Below are 16,577 nucleotides of genomic sequence, written 5' to 3'. Positions count from 1 at the left end.
TTAAGTATTTAACACAATTATACCTCAGCAGAATCAAAATTACATGATTGAGTTTTTAAAAGCACATAACATGTAAATTTCACAAGGTAAACCAAACATGTAATCCAATTATATACCCAAACCAAAAGCACTCAGTTGTAAAAGAAAAGGTGTCATTGGTCAAATTTTTAAATATTCGGAAAATTTATTCAAATTGCAATTGAGTACCTATACAAAGCCACATTTCATTATGCTATCTATTTTCCTTTTATATGTCCCTGGATTGTATTTGTTTTTGAGTTGTATTGTCATCACAAATAAACATTTGATATGCCTAGTTAGTACTGAAAATATGAAAAAAATGGAAGAAAGTTATATCTATTTTCATATTCTCAAACATAAATGGAAACAGGAAAATAATTGCTCCAGAATTATCTATTATAAAGATTATAATTTCAGAGTTGCATTTTCACATTACTTACATCATGCTGCTAATAAAAAATAATAATTCTAACATAACTCTAATAGTAACTGAGCTGCCAAAAATATCACTGCCAGTGAATTAAGTCATGTTGTTTACAATAAGTTGCCAACTTTTAATTTGAAAAAAGTACTTTGTGGAACTAATGCTGAAGCTAATTCTGCATTTTTATGCTCTGAAATGACAACAAAATGTAAAATGAATCTCATTTCAATGTGCATTTTTGATGCAAAGCACAAAGACATTATAAAAGATATTTTGATCAAAGTATGCCAAAATGTAAAGTTCTTAGGAAAACAAAAACCTTAAAGTTTCTTATCTATTTTGACTTGGAACCCACTATATTTTTATTTTGCTTTTGATAGAAGCTTTCTGATAAGCGACTAGCTCAGAAATAAACATATATTTATTTTTTATGACTATAGGTAACTGTTTACTGAAGCTTATGTGCAAAATTTAATTACAACCCTAACAATAAATGTGAAGATTGATCTTGAAAGGTAAATGTCATTCTACAGCTTATAGTGTTAATAATAATAGCACCTACTTTTTTTTATAAGTGGGTAACTTTGATATTATTATTTTGTTATAAAAATTAATGAGTCACAGTATGATAATTTGATAAATATGTATAATTTACAATGGTCAAATCAAGGTAATTAACATTTCTACTGGCTAGTTTTTAATGTAGTTGATTTTATGGCACTTTGATCCTTATTAATTCTTTTGATTACTTATTAGCATATATGTTACATGAAAAGTATGAGAAAATAAACAACAAATTTATATTACTTAAGATTATCATCACTTTTATGATTATGATTTCCATTTTTAACAATTTTGTCATTATGCTTAGTGACCAAGTAAAATAAAATTTGAAGTCAATCTGCCAACTGAAAATTAGCATGTTCACAAACATTAAAGAAAATCAAGACTAGAATGAAAGTAACTTTCCAATATGAAATGGTAGGAGTCAGATTTTTAAAGAGTTCAAAATAGCAAAATGTTCCAACTAAAGTTGTGTGCTCATCCTTCCAGTAGAAATGTTAGATATTTTCCAGAGGGTTCTCATGAACTTCTCAGTTTGAAATTTTTGATTACTTTTCAGAATAGATAAATCATTGGGTTGATCTTTAAACTGTGCTCAAAACTTGAGTTCTTAAGAATAAAGTCGAATTTAAATTCTTTATCTTATAAAAATCCTACATGTATGTGTATTACTAAAATATTTATTATTTGATTTATCTAACATTCTCAAATGCAAAATTAAATAATATAACTTGATTTCTCAAATATATATTCTTAAACTTTTCTAAATTATTTATAATCCCAATATGTAATAAATTTATGAGCCAATAAAACTGCAAATATTTTAGACTTTATAACATGCATATTTCCCAATAACTTTTTGTTGAATTTATCCTCTCAATTTTAAAACTACATTATTTAATGAACACATTTATTCAAAATGAAACTAAGAAATTCCCATTGACTACAATGTAGCACAAAAATCTTTATAGTATGTCATTTTTAATCTTTTATTTTTTATCTTATTCCTTTCAATTTAAAGTATACTTCTGCTCAATAGTATAGGATACGACATTGTTTTTTTTTTTAAATCCATTATAACAATCCACATTTTCAATAGAAATCTCCAGAGCACTCTATAAATGCTTTAGAGCACTTTTAAAATAACTTTTTATTATGTCTGGATTGAAATCTATCTTGTTGGTATTATTTTAGTTTTCTATAAGTTCTTGTTTTTTCCCCATATTTCTTTCTCTGTTTTCTTTTAGATTAGTTGAAATTTTATAATTCCATTTTGTCCTCACCCTTGTATTATTAGTTTTACCTACATTTTTCAAATTAGTAATTGTACAAGGATTTAAAATATACATTTTAACTTACAATATTATATTATTTCATCGTAGCTATACACTTCCAAGTTCTCACTCTAATTCTTTTTGGTTTTCCCATCTTGAACGATTAACAATTCTATGCTATTGTAAAGAAATTAATCAATAAAAGTTACTTCAAAAACTTTTATAAACTTTCTAATTTTTATAGGTGAAGGGATAGTCCAAAATGCTTAGTCTATTATGACCTTCAGATAGCACTGATCTTTTTTAATTCTAATGGTACATTATAAAGACTGTACTAATTAATCAAGATCTGAAAGATACATAAAAATATTACACAAACAATTTCTTTCTTTTTACTTTGTTTTTTATACTATTTGCCACTATAAAACCCATTCAAAATAAGATTAATTGGTCCTTTTTGTACATTGAGAACTAAGATCCTTATCTACCCTATGTTTTCTTTCATTTTATTAAAACAAACCAAAAGCAGATAATTATAAGAGAAGCCAACTATTAAATATAGAATTCAAGAATGTAGAGCTTAGGAAAACTGAAAAATAATTAAGAAAAATAAGTAAGAGTGTACTTCTACACCGGACATGGTTGTGCACGCTTGTAATTCCAGCAGCTTTGGAGGCTGAGTCAGGAGGATTGTGATTTCAAAGCCAGTCTCAGTAACTCAGTGAGTAGTGAGGCACCAAGCAATTCAGCAAGACCCTGTCTCTAAATAAAATACAAAAACGGACTGTGGATGTGGCTCAATGGATGAGCAACCCTGGGTTCAATCCCCAATACCAAAAAAAAAGTGTATTTCTGGACTCAGAATAGCTGCATGTGTGTGTGTGTGTGTGTGTGTGTGTGTGTGTATGTGTATTTTGTGTGTGTTTATATGTATATATATATATATATATATATGTTTACAAAATTGTAGGTGGGTGTGACTGGGAGTTGAACCACCATACTGCTGATGTATCCCCAGGCCTAAAGAATGAATTTTTTCAAAGAATATTCAGCTGAGTAAACACTTGGCAATTATGTCTGCATTATTATCATAGTCATTGAAAATAATATGAAAATCATGATTATATCCATAATCATATTAATATTCAACATTATGTCACAATTTTTGAAGTTGACTGTTTGATCCTTTTAAAAAAAATTTTCATTCATGTCAAACTTTCAATCCACAAAGAAATACTTTAAAAACCATTCAATTTTGCATGTTGAAGAGGCTCATAGAAAGTTAAGTGATAGTAGTTATGGTTAAGGGAAGTTTGAACTGGGAACATGCAGTGTGTTCTGTTGCAGCCTCTATAACTTAATTTTGTATTTTTTTTTTACCATCTCTGCAACCTATTCAGCCAATCCACATATTTTTTATATTTGTATTCATGGTTCTGGGTCCACAGAATGAGAAACTGCTCCCAAGGAGCTTATACTCTAGCTAGACAATATGATAGTATATTACACCAACTTGTCATAAAATACAGATGAACACAAAATTTATCACTTCATAAGTCAGAATAAAAGTGTACATCGGCTAAGAAGATCTCATTGGTAAATTAATATTTAAGTTGAAGCATCAGTGCCACACGCAAATGACTCCTAAATTATATTTTACCCTAGAGAAGCGATAGCATGTTCCACAAAAGTAGAAGGGAACGTGTGAAGATGAAATGGTGAAGAGATACATTTGCTATTCTGTTCTGCTCATCAAAATTTGCTGAGCATGTAATACATGTCAGGCATTTTATCAGACTGTGAGGGTTGATGAAGATAAGTAAAAGGCAAAGAAGGTAAGATGAAAACCAAATCATCTTATTATCTGTAACAAAGAGTTCAATATCTTCATCTTTTCATTATGTGCAGCAAAAAGAGACATGGATCTGTACAAAGTGAGCCTTCAGTCCTTTAAACTTAGAGGAAGGTTAAGTCTCCTCATTCAGATGAGTGATATTCATATCACATCTATTTGTGTTTGGAACATGTAAAAACAAGGAACTTGGATTTCTTTGTGGGTTTAATGATTCCCCAGGTGTTCTCTTGATGGATCCCCTGAGGAAACACCAGTGTTGTCATTTACATGCCATTTGTTACCAAAACTTATGCAACATTTTTATTTATAACAATACAGCTTGTGGGCATATCGATATAAAATTCTACCTGAAAAGTTTAGGCTAATCTGTTGAAGATCAGCAATACTTTTATAAGAACTGAGAAGTCATAATGTTGCCTTAAAAATTTGTCAACAAAAATATTCCAAGTGATACTAACTTTTTCATTATCAGTAAAAAATGTGCATTTTCTTGATAAGTGTTCTTTCCAGGAGGGCAATAGATTAACTATTTTTACCACCAAGAATGTTTTCCCAAGTTTTGTATACTTTCAATTTAACTAGAATGAAAGCCAATGCTAGCCAGTCTCTTTCACTTATTATTCTCTGAATAATAGAACCATTAATCAAGAATTCTTACTGCAGTATTTCCCTAGTGTTTTCCAAATTATATAGAATCCTTGATTATAGGTTTTCAAAGAACTACTGTGCACAGATATGTGATTACATATATAGAATTCAGAAACACTGGGCTTGACTTTAAAAGTTTCAATCCATTATTTAGGAAATGAAACCTTATAAGAAGAATGAGAGTTAGAAGAAAGATTTCCACTGCTGGCTCAGAATGTTCCTTTTCAATCAGGGGCAGTGGTGCAAGCCTGTAGTCCCAGTGGTTTGGGAGGCTGAGACGGGAGGATCACAAGTTCAAAACCAGCCTCAGCAAGAGTGAGGTACTAAGCAACTCAGTGAGACCCTGTCTAAATAAAATACAAAATAGGGCTGGGGATGTGACTCAGTGGCTAGTGACCCTGAGTTCAACCCCCTGCCCCGCCCCAGCTAAAAAAAAAAAAAAATTTCTTTTCACATCAGGCTTAAATTAAGAATCACTAACTTCATCAAATGGCCCTGTTTATTAATTACAAGTGTTCTGATCAACATTATCCCTGCTTAAATTACTCTAGTCCCCAACTACTACAGCTTTTTATTTCAATTTCCATTATTAAAAAGGGGAAACTGAGAAAAAGATTGAATGTTTTTCCCCAAATAGTGTCTCCCATTGATATATTAATGAGACATTCATCATCAGAAACCAAAGAATAGCATCAAATAGAATGCTGTTTGTTTATTTGGATTACTGTGGAATCAAACACAGAGTATTTTATAACATTCGTGCCAAAGAAGAAATGTCAGAAATAATACATAAGATATGTCAGGACTCAAATTTTCTCAAGACTCAGTTTATGTAAAAAATAATGAATAACTTCAATAACATTAGACTACAGGTTTGTATTAGTGCTTTGACTTCCTTATACAATATTAGCTGAGTATACTTTACAAATGTGAATGTACAAAACAATCTTATTTTCATTAAAAACCAACCGATTATGAGTTCCCTTCCTATATTACTTTGGAGGGGGATTAGAAGACTTATTTTTTTTTTCTTCTCAGTTTCTAAGACCACCATCAAACCTGCCTTTCTTCTTTGTATAGTTTTTATCTTCTTGATGGTTTCAGTTTAGTTGATTCTTTGCTCATTTTTCTATTAATCTCTGGTTGGCTTCTGTTACTTTTATAAATCTTGTTAGTATTCTATACACACACACTAGCCTTATAGGAGGGAAAAAAAGTGAATGCATTTTTTAATTCATTACAGCTAATGTAAGTTCATAAGTAAAGCATACTTTTTCTCCATTTTCTCAAACGCCTTGTGTAGAATTGGTTTATCTTCTACACTTTTTGGCAAAATGCAATGATATTGAAAAAATACAAGATCCAGAGATTTAATTGATTATTAAGTTAGTTTATTTAATAGGTATAAAAATATTCTCATTGGCATTCATTTAAATATATTTTATAATGCTTCTTTTTGACTTTCTGTACTTCAATAGATATTTCAAAGTATACCTTCCATGGGGAACGACATTAGCAAGATGGCAGACTAGGGAGATCTAGACCTTCATTATCTCCAACAAAAGCACACATTCAACAATTATTGCACAAATTTCCTTTGAAAGAAACTGGCAAACTAGTCAAAAGCCTCTCTTGAGCCTCAGGAGAGCACATAAAGTCAGTTACATTGAAGCCAGTAGGAAAATGTGATACATATTTTTGGTATAATCCCTGCCTGAACAACCTCCTCTTACCCCTCGTCTCCTAGCTTTAATCCTGCTGGTGATGAAAAGGAGGCACACTATACGTTCAACACCCCAGCCTTTTCAGTAGCTATCCAGAGGACAGGATTTTTAGCCCATCTCAAGGAGCAAAGTGGACATGGGATGTGACCTTGTTAAGCAACTGAGGCCAGTGAGAACAGAAATGATAATTGAGGCTGGGATCACCTTCACCTCTTCTCCCCTTCAGCACAGAGATAATAGTCAAAAAGCTGAGCTCCTTGTGTTTTCTTGTGGAGGGAAAGGATTGGGTCACATATCCAAAGGTCCAATTTCTAGAATAAAATGCAGGGAGAATATTCATGGCAATGGTCTTGGTAATGATTTCATGGATATGAGAATGAAGCAGAGGCAACAAAAAGTAGAAGTGGACTAAATCAAACTGAAAAGCTTCTGTACATTAAAGGAAACAAGTGGAAAGGCAAACCAGAAAGGGAGAATATACTTAAAAATGATATGTCTGATAAAAGGTAACTTTCCTAACTATCCTAGGAACTCCTAAAATTCAACAGAAAAAAAAAAAAATCCTGTGACTTGAATAGACTTTTCTCTAAAACAAGTGCTGTGAAAAACTGGAGATCCTTCACAAAATTAAAAATAGAATGACCATATGATCCACTAATATTGCTTCTGGGTATTTACCCAGTTAAGATCTCAAAATAGGTATTAACACCCCAAAATGTCGATTGAAGAACAGTTCAGAATGGCCCAGATGCAGAACAATCCATGGCTTCACTGAAGAATGAATTAGAAAAAAAAAAGTGTTACATTCATACAATGGAATATTAATTCACCTTAAAAATGAAGGAAATTATTCATTATTAACTTAATCAATGTTAATAGAAGAATATACTCCAAGATGTCAGTACTTGAAGTTTATAAAACTTGTTTACATGGGCATATGAAAAGGATGCATATTACTTCCATATCTATAATGTCAGGTCAAATTGGTCAGCAGTGTGTAATTCTATATTCTTAAAGTGTATTGTCACCTTATTCTATAATTTTCTGAGGTGGAGATCTTATTTCTATTTTTATTTTTAGTCTGTCAGATTTGGATGCTGTTTTTAAGTACATGTGTCTGTGATTTTTATGTCCTCCCATGGATTAACGGTATTATTGCCATGCAATATACTTACCTCATGTGAAACTCTAATTCTTGAAGTCTACATGTCTATAATGATTATAACAACAGCTCTTTTTTACTATTGTGCATATGGTTTTGGTATATCTTATTATTTTTCTATTTATTTGTGAGTTTATGCTTATGACTCTATTTATAAATAAATGTTATACTAATACATATTGTGCAATATAGCATGCACTTGCGTGCACACACACACACACACACACACACACACACAACCACTAACAGTCAAAATTCGGGACATTTTCATTATTCCAAAAATGTTTCTCTTGCCACTTTGCAGTACATCACTTTCTGTACATCTGCTCACAGGCAACCACTGATCTGTGAAGGGTTGGTGTAAGTTTGTTTGCAGTTTCTAGACTTACACGTAAATAAAAATATGCAGCATTTATTTCTGGCCTCCTTTACTTGACATAGTGATATTCAGGTTTATCTATGTTCCTATATGAGTTAGCAATTACTTCTTTCTTTTAATAAACATTTTTTTAGTGAATGAATGTACATTTTGTTCATTATTTCACCTATTGATGGACACTTGTATTGCTCCCAGTCTTTGGTGTGAATTAACCTTAGTTTAACATTCGTTTACAATCCTTAGAATGAAATACGCATTTGTGTTCTTTGAGTAAATACTTAAAAGTAAAATGTTTGGGTTAAGGTTGTGGTATATGCTAAAATATTTTCAAAACTACAATTTTTCAAAGTAGCTTAATGATTCTACATGCTTTGCTGCTGAATATGTTAGTTACTTTTCCTCTACATCTTAAAATTTTTTTAAATTAAATTTTCCTGTGATTTTTATCTTCTGCCGTTTTACTTTGTGTTAACATGATAACTAATGATATGAAACATACTTTTATGTGTTTATATATAACTCATGTCTTTTTTTGTAAAGTGAGTTTTTACAAAACATATTCACATTTTATTTATCTTTATAACCGTTCTTCACACATATCAGATTTTTCTTTTGTCAAATATATAAAATGTGCATTTTATTTTGCCTGCTGTGTTTTGTCTATAAACTATCACCATGAAGTTTTGGAAAGCAATATATTCTTAATTGGACTAAATTTAATTCATCAGAATATTTTTTTATAATTTTCTCCTATGTTGCACTTAGAAAAATCTTTACTTCTTCCTCAAGTTCATAAAATTTTCTTCCTGTTTTTCTGTTGAATCGGTTGAGATTTTTGTATATTCTGGATTGTTTTGTTTCTATAATCACATTCAAAAGTTCTTTGCTCAGAACAATCCCCTGAAGCATTAGTCTTACATATTCTTCTAATAATTTTTATAGTTTTAGATATTATATTTGCCTCTAATTCATTTGGATGGGGTTTTGTACATGGTAAGAGATAAGGTTCTAGTGTCATTGCAACACACGTTGACATCCAGTTTTCCAGGGTCATTTATCAAAGACCTTTTTCTTGTTCGCATTCTTTCCAAATTCAATTACTACTGCTTTGCAGTATCTTCTGAATTCAAGTAGTAAAATATCTGCAGTTTTGTTCTATTTTGCTAAAGATTGCTCTGATTATTCAAGATTTATCATGAATCCATACAAATTTGGACATACTTTTCCATTTTGGAAAAATATGATAGTGGTATTTTAAAGGAGATTGCAATAATTGTATAGGCTAATTCAGATATTATGGACATTTTAACAATATCAATTCTTCCAATTACATGAACATGAAATATTTATCCATTTATTTTCATATTATTCAATTTCCTCAATAAATATTTTTTTAATTTACTACAGGTTTGTGATATTGTCTTTGGAAACACAGAACTTCAACTTTCTATTTTCTTTTTCAAGATGCTTTTCTATTCTAGGTTATTTGTATCTCCATTTATATATTTTAATCAAATTGTCAATTTCTAAGTGTGAAAATCGATTGTATAGATCAAATTGTCACGTAATTTTAAATTTGAGACTCCTAATTTGTGTTTTATAATAAAAACATGTATTTTACTTAGATATCTATGTTTTCAACAATGTTGTATAATTTTCATTGTAAAAATCTCACATATTAATATATTCCTAGTTTCATTTTTATAAGATATTGTTATTTACTTTGTTAATTTCAAATTACTTGTTACCCATACATAAAAATGTAATTAAATTTTAAGTTGGAATTTGTTCCTCTTATTATGCAAACTTTAGGTTCTTTTCATTACATCATATGTTTCTACAGGATTTTTCCAATAATGTTAAATGAAAATGAAAAAGTCTTTATTTTTTATTTCTAATTTTTGTAGCTCTTAAAATTTATTTCTTTTTTATTACAAAGGCCAATGATCTCCAATGGCAATGTTGATTAGAAATGGTAAAAATATGCTTTCTAAACTTGTTTCTAATCTTAGGAACTAATTTTCTTTAAGTTGGTATTAAATACAGATGTTCTTTAATATATTATGAAAAATTTCCTGTATTTCTAGTTTTCTAAGAGTTATTATGAAAAACTGTTAAATTTCCCGCATGCCATTTCTACATCCTTTTTAAATAGTCTTGTTTTCCCCATTTATTCTGTCAATGATTACTTGGTTTAATAAATTGGTTGTGAACTTTCACATATTTTATTATATCCTAATCTATATTAACAATATCTAATTTACAGACATTATCACCTGACAAATATATTTAGTGAGTGGTGCAAATCCAGTTATTTAAATCTTTATTTTCTTCAAACTAAATATAAGAACAGAATAAATAAATAAACAAAAGATTATAATGGTAATGGTATATTGTTATTCAGAGTTTTTACACATACCATCCTGCTTAGCAAATATCTTCTTGTATTTAATGTAGTAGGATTAGTGATTATGGTTACCATACAATATTTTAATTACAAGTGTCATACTGAGATAAATTTTTGAAAGTCTCACTAAGGTTTCCAATATGATGTTATAGTCAAGGAAAAGAATGAAAACCTAAAACTAAAAAAAAATACTCACAATGGTAACTTTATTTTCCACACTTTTCATATGGAAAATATCTATGCAAAATTGTTAAAAGAGACATTCCAATTATATTATGTTTTAGTTACCTTGATAAAGTCAATCTGATTCTCTTGTACCATTTTCAATTTGTATCCATTTTGCTTGAAAATCTACTCTTTTCCAAGATGCACAACATATGTGAAGCATCAGTGTATTTTATTTGACAATATTGCATCATTTGATAACTTTAACCAGCAAGAAAATGTTGGATGAGAAAGAGGAAAAATTTTCAGACCACACCCACAGATTTCAGTGACAGATTTTAGTTTAATTTAAAAGTTATCCTTCATATTGAAAAACTAGGTAAAGATTACATATTTTGAAATTGGAATTCACTTGAACTTTTTGAAAATTTGTGGATGCATAAAATATGCACATCTCATTTATAAATATATACATAATATGTGTATAAATGTATACTTACATTTATTTTCATACCTACATATTTATACTTTAGTATATATATACTTTTTTATATACTTACATTTATAAATATCTTTTATTTGGGGTTTACTGGATTAAAGTGATTTTTTTTTTAATTTTGACAATAACATGTAGCAAATAAAATATGGTTTATTAAAATAATAAGATTTAAAAATGAAGATACTTGATTATTCACAAATTTTAAAAATTATTTAAAACCACATAAAATTAGAAATATTTCCAAGTATACATTTTAATATAATCACTATTATCCAATTATAGAATAGTTATCTCACTCCTTTCATTTTTAAATTTTTTTTTCAAAAATTGTTTTGGCTCTTCTGAATCCTTTTATGCCCATATGAATTTCAGATTAATTTGTCAATATCTAACAAAAATCAGCTGAATTTCCAAAATTATGGTGTATCTGTAGATTTAAAAAATGAGCATTTATATTTAATAATAAGACTTCCAAACCTTTTATTTTGAATATCTTCTTCTGTTGACTTACATCTTCCTTAATTTCTTCCAACATGTCATTTTTAGATTTCAGTTTACAAGTTTTAGAGATCTTTTGTTGATTCCTTCCTAAAACTGGTTATTCCTCTTTACGTTATTACAAGTAGGACACATATACATATAACTTCAGTATTTTTTCCTCAAATAGACACATAGTATTTCTTAACAATTTGTCCTCAACTAATGATATTTTCTCTGATGATTCTATATAAATTGTAATTTTTATCATGATTACTTTATTTCAAACATGTTCTTTTTTATTCATAACAGTAATTAGAATTGTTATGTTGTGAATGACAAGCATTGAGGATAAATGTATTTTGTCTATATTTTACTATGTACACAGATACATCATGTGCGGATTTTTATCGAAACCCATTGTGTTCCTCAAAGTATACAGTTGAAACCAGAAAGCAGCTAGAGAATGAGATGCTTTCATTTTCCAGTTCCCATTCCTCTGACAAAAGCTTACTGAATAACAGCTGTTTCCTCAATGCTCTTTCTCTTCCAACATCTGTGTACAAAGGATGATAAGTTCTGAAAGTATAAGTGCCATGATTTGGAACAGCCTGTGTTCTTGAATCACTGAAAGAGAGCCACTAACCAGCAGAGAGCAGAATGTTGTGGGAGCAAGAAAAAAATAATATCTGTTGTCTTGTAACTTTATTCACTTTTGTTTTGGATCTTATAGCAGATTGGTGTATGTTAACTAAAGACACACAACATCAGACTTCTAAAACTGAAAATATTCTAATGCTGTGTTCCTCACTAAGCGTTGCGTGAGACTGAACAAGATAACTAATGAGCCTTAAATTGTTCTTGGCCACATGTTTCAGTGAATCCCTACTGAGATTACAAAATAATAAAATATTAAAAAAAATTTGTGGAGCATATCTCACATTAGTCACTTTTGAAGGTACCAGGGATGCAATTAGAATAGGTATACACAAAATACAGGTTTACATACATGCAACCAAGTGCAGTCTTATTGTGACTTCATGTGCCATGGCTCAATTCTCAAAGATTCTTGTGATAATTGTACCCATCGAGTTATCAACACTTGATGACCTACCTATGATTCTAAATCAAATGATATTTTTATGCCATATTTTATTGTTGCATTATAATTATACATTATATTGGGATTTATTGTAACAAAGTTGTAAATACACACAATATAACAATATACTTTGCTAATATTATTCTAAGTCAAACAATTTTATTCTTTCACAAAAATAAAATCTAGAAAATTGAACTCTATGTAATAATTTAATTATAAATAGATATAAACATAAATGTCTGATTGTAACTACTGTTATAAATAAAAATTGAGCATGAAAATAGAATAATCATGATGGAAGATGATACTTTATATACATTTGAAGAGAAGGTCTCATTATTTGAACTGTATTTGAGTAGGACAAACTGTTAAGAGCTACCAGTGGCTATTTGAAGAAAAGTACTTTGGGCAGAAGGAAACAAAAGAAGAAAATATTTGATAATGGTTTGTGCTTGACTTATATGACATGAAGAGCAAAAAAGCAAATGAACAGAAAACAGTGATGAAGGCAAGACAGTATTAGATAATGAGCTAGATAATAGAGAATTTTATAGGCTTTTAGGACCTTAGATTTTAACTTTAAGAGAAAAATAATGCTGTGAGATGGTTTCCAGTAATAAAATAAAGTATTTCAAGAAATAGGTAGTATTCAATATTTTCTGATGCTACTGAAAAGTAATGACAGAGAGTAAGAATTGGCTCAGATTCTAAAAATTTAAGTTAGGTCATTAGCATTTTCCTGTGAAATAAAACTTGTCTATGAGAACAGAAAGGAGTCTATCATTAAGTAGCAGCTATTCTGATACCACCAAAACTAGATGATCTTTATATTATATTTTGTTTATGGCATTTTATGTAATAGATATTATATTCCTAAGCAAAATTGTTTGTTTTTCTGAGAGTAATACCATGTTGACTGAGGAAGACTATACTTGGTGATTTTGAGCCATTTTCTGAAATAAGAATATGAAATTAAAGAACGGAAAGGATAACCTAAAAATATGGGTTGTTTGTGCCGTGCCACATGGAGTACAAAATGTTCCTATCAGAAGCTTGAAACTTTGACATCAAAATCAAAGATGGAAAATTGAGTCTGTTGCAAATTGTGGTCACAAAATGAGTCATGTAACCAATAAAATCAAGACAATATTTTCCTGGATACCCTTGAGGTTTTTTTATGTTTTTCAAGATTGTCCACCTTGCCAGTAGCACATAGCAGGTTTTACCTTGTTTGGTAGACATAAATTTGAGTGGAATACTTTATCAGTGTCGACTCCTTTCCAAGGGCCATGAGCAAAATCTTACCAGCAAACACAATTGCTAGGACTCAATACAAGAATGTGAACTGAGTTTTATGTGCAGACATTACTCAGAATGATGACATGCCAAAGGCCTGGTTACAGTGGATTACAGCTGGCAGTCACTTGTCAGATATGGATGATCATTTTTTATACCCAAAAAATGTGTCTCAGGTAACAGACCTGAGAGACATGACTTTGTCATGTGAAAAAAGTAGAGACATGTACGGCTATTCCTGCCCCTCTTACAATTAATGTGCCACGGCTTTAAAATTCCAATATCTGTTATGGACCTTCAGGAAGATTAAAATAATAACAGATTATTTTGGAAAATCTAAATATTAGTGGAATCAAAAATAAGCAAAATAATAGGACATGAAACATGGGTGAGTCCTCGGGAAATAAGTGTCTTAACCGGAGGTAACACTTAACCAAAATTTTAATCAATCAACAGTGTATAAAGAAACAGTCATTTGTTCATTCATCTTTTGCTTCAAAATAAACTGTATTGTTCTAAACATGATACCCACATTCTTGCTGGATTTGCATGGTTGTTACTTCTACATAACATGGATATGGAGAAAAAAGATAATCAATTTACATTTTCCAAAATTCTAAGTTTTATGCATATATTCACATATTTAATCCACACATGGAAGTTAAACTGTATATGGATTATTATTTGGAGAGAAAGAAAGAGGAATGCAACATCAACCTACTCTCTCTTCAATTAGGTCTTAGAAGTGTAGGATTCATGGTATTTATAATACACTTGGTACAGCTTTGTTAAGAAAAGACAAGATAATTTTAGTCAATGTATGATTAAATATTAAAATTAGGTGAGAAATTATTAATGCTAAAGATCAGAGCTCATAGATAAACAATGCAGTGTATCATGAGTAACAAATGAGTTAGGAAAATGAAAACTAACATACAATGTAGGGAAAAATGTAAACAGCAAATATTTAAGCTTTTAAATATTTTAATATTTAAAATCTTTTTCAACTATTACTTTATGTACTATTGAGACAATTTAACAACAACAAAAAGATAAAGATATACTTCTAAGAAAGCATCAAGTTGATTAAAATATTTATCAATTCAGATAACACCTAAGTATATAGCTTATATAGCTTTGTCACCTGAGAGGGCCCAGAAGCAATGGTATTTAGTATCAAGAAGCCCCCATAATGTCCAGATCTTGCTTTTCATTCCATTCCCAAAATAAAAGAACCAGAGGTCTCGGGAGAAATGTCTCATTTTATAACCGTCAGAAAATGTGGAAGATGGGCTTGAAGCATCATGTATTGTCAGATAGTAGGAAAGTACTAAAAATTACAAATGGGATGTACTAGAAACACAAAGTCAAGTTGAAAGAACCCCCAAATGATTAAAGCCAGAATAATTTGATCAATCTAATAAATAAAATAATAGTTATATTATAACCTAAAATAAGAAACTAATATTCCTATTATCACAGTGACATAGATGATTGAATGTATAAATAAATGGCAGAGAATAGATAAATCTTTACTGCATAATAATTCCAAATAAATTATGTAAGACACAAATAAGGAAAATGAACAACTCACTAGTTCATACATACTTTTTACATAATAACTTACAATTCTCTCCTGCATCCTATATGCTCAAGGGAAAGTGTTCCCGTCAGAGGGATGGGCTGACTGTGAAATAAAAGCTATGTAAGTAGAACCACAAAATAGACACAAAGGCCAGAAATATGTTTTGAAGAGTGGGACAGTGAGGTACAACTTCTAACAAAGATGGGAACCCTGCTTACTTTATTTATTATAGCAGTCCAGATCAAAGGGGATTAGTAGGGGTAAGGTTTCAGTGTGGGAGGAGTCTTGTCTCCTGCTTGCTTCTTCCTGAGAAACAGGGTATGGGTGCTAGTAAGCAGGGTGTTTGGCTCTAGCAGGTCACTCCCATCTCCCAGGCAGTGCTTGAACATAAGCAGTGACCTAGAACAGGGAGCCCTGTGAATAGGTGTTTTCCAACCAGTGAATTCTGACTAGAACTTCCCAAGATCAGACTTCCCTGCCTAATGGCTCCAACATCGTTCAGTTCCCACATGACTCATGGATGGCTACCTGCAAATTCTGCTACTTAATCTCTAAACTATGACGTACAATTTCATTTCTTCTACAGCTAAATATTTGCAATACTCTTGTCAGTCTTTTAGTATTCAAGAAAGGGCTACTGGACACCATCTAAACTTGTCTGATGTTTATAAAAATATTACTAAATAGAAGGCAAACTTACAAATCATTTTGTTTTTTACTGAAATAGTGTTCTTTTTCCATGATAGAAAAATGCACATTAAGTATCTAGATATGCTTTGTAGTAGTTTCTTGCAGTCCCCTTTTTACATGATACACACAGAAGAATATTTAAAATTAAGTTGAATTTATTGGAAAGGGATCAATGAATCATAGCAAATGTAGACATTTCTCACTTAAATACGCTCTGCATGGCCACTTAAACAATTCTCTTCTCCAAACACATTCATTATCATCACTGAAATTTAATTCTAATAAATGTAATTGCTTTGCTATTG

Source organism: Sciurus carolinensis, chromosome 10, assembly GCF_902686445.1.
Source record: "Sciurus carolinensis chromosome 10, mSciCar1.2, whole genome shotgun sequence".
In the NCBI taxonomy this organism is placed as follows: Eukaryota; Metazoa; Chordata; class Mammalia; order Rodentia; family Sciuridae; genus Sciurus; species Sciurus carolinensis.
The sequence above is the reverse complement of the archived record's forward strand: the minus strand, read 5'-3'. Positions refer to the sequence as shown.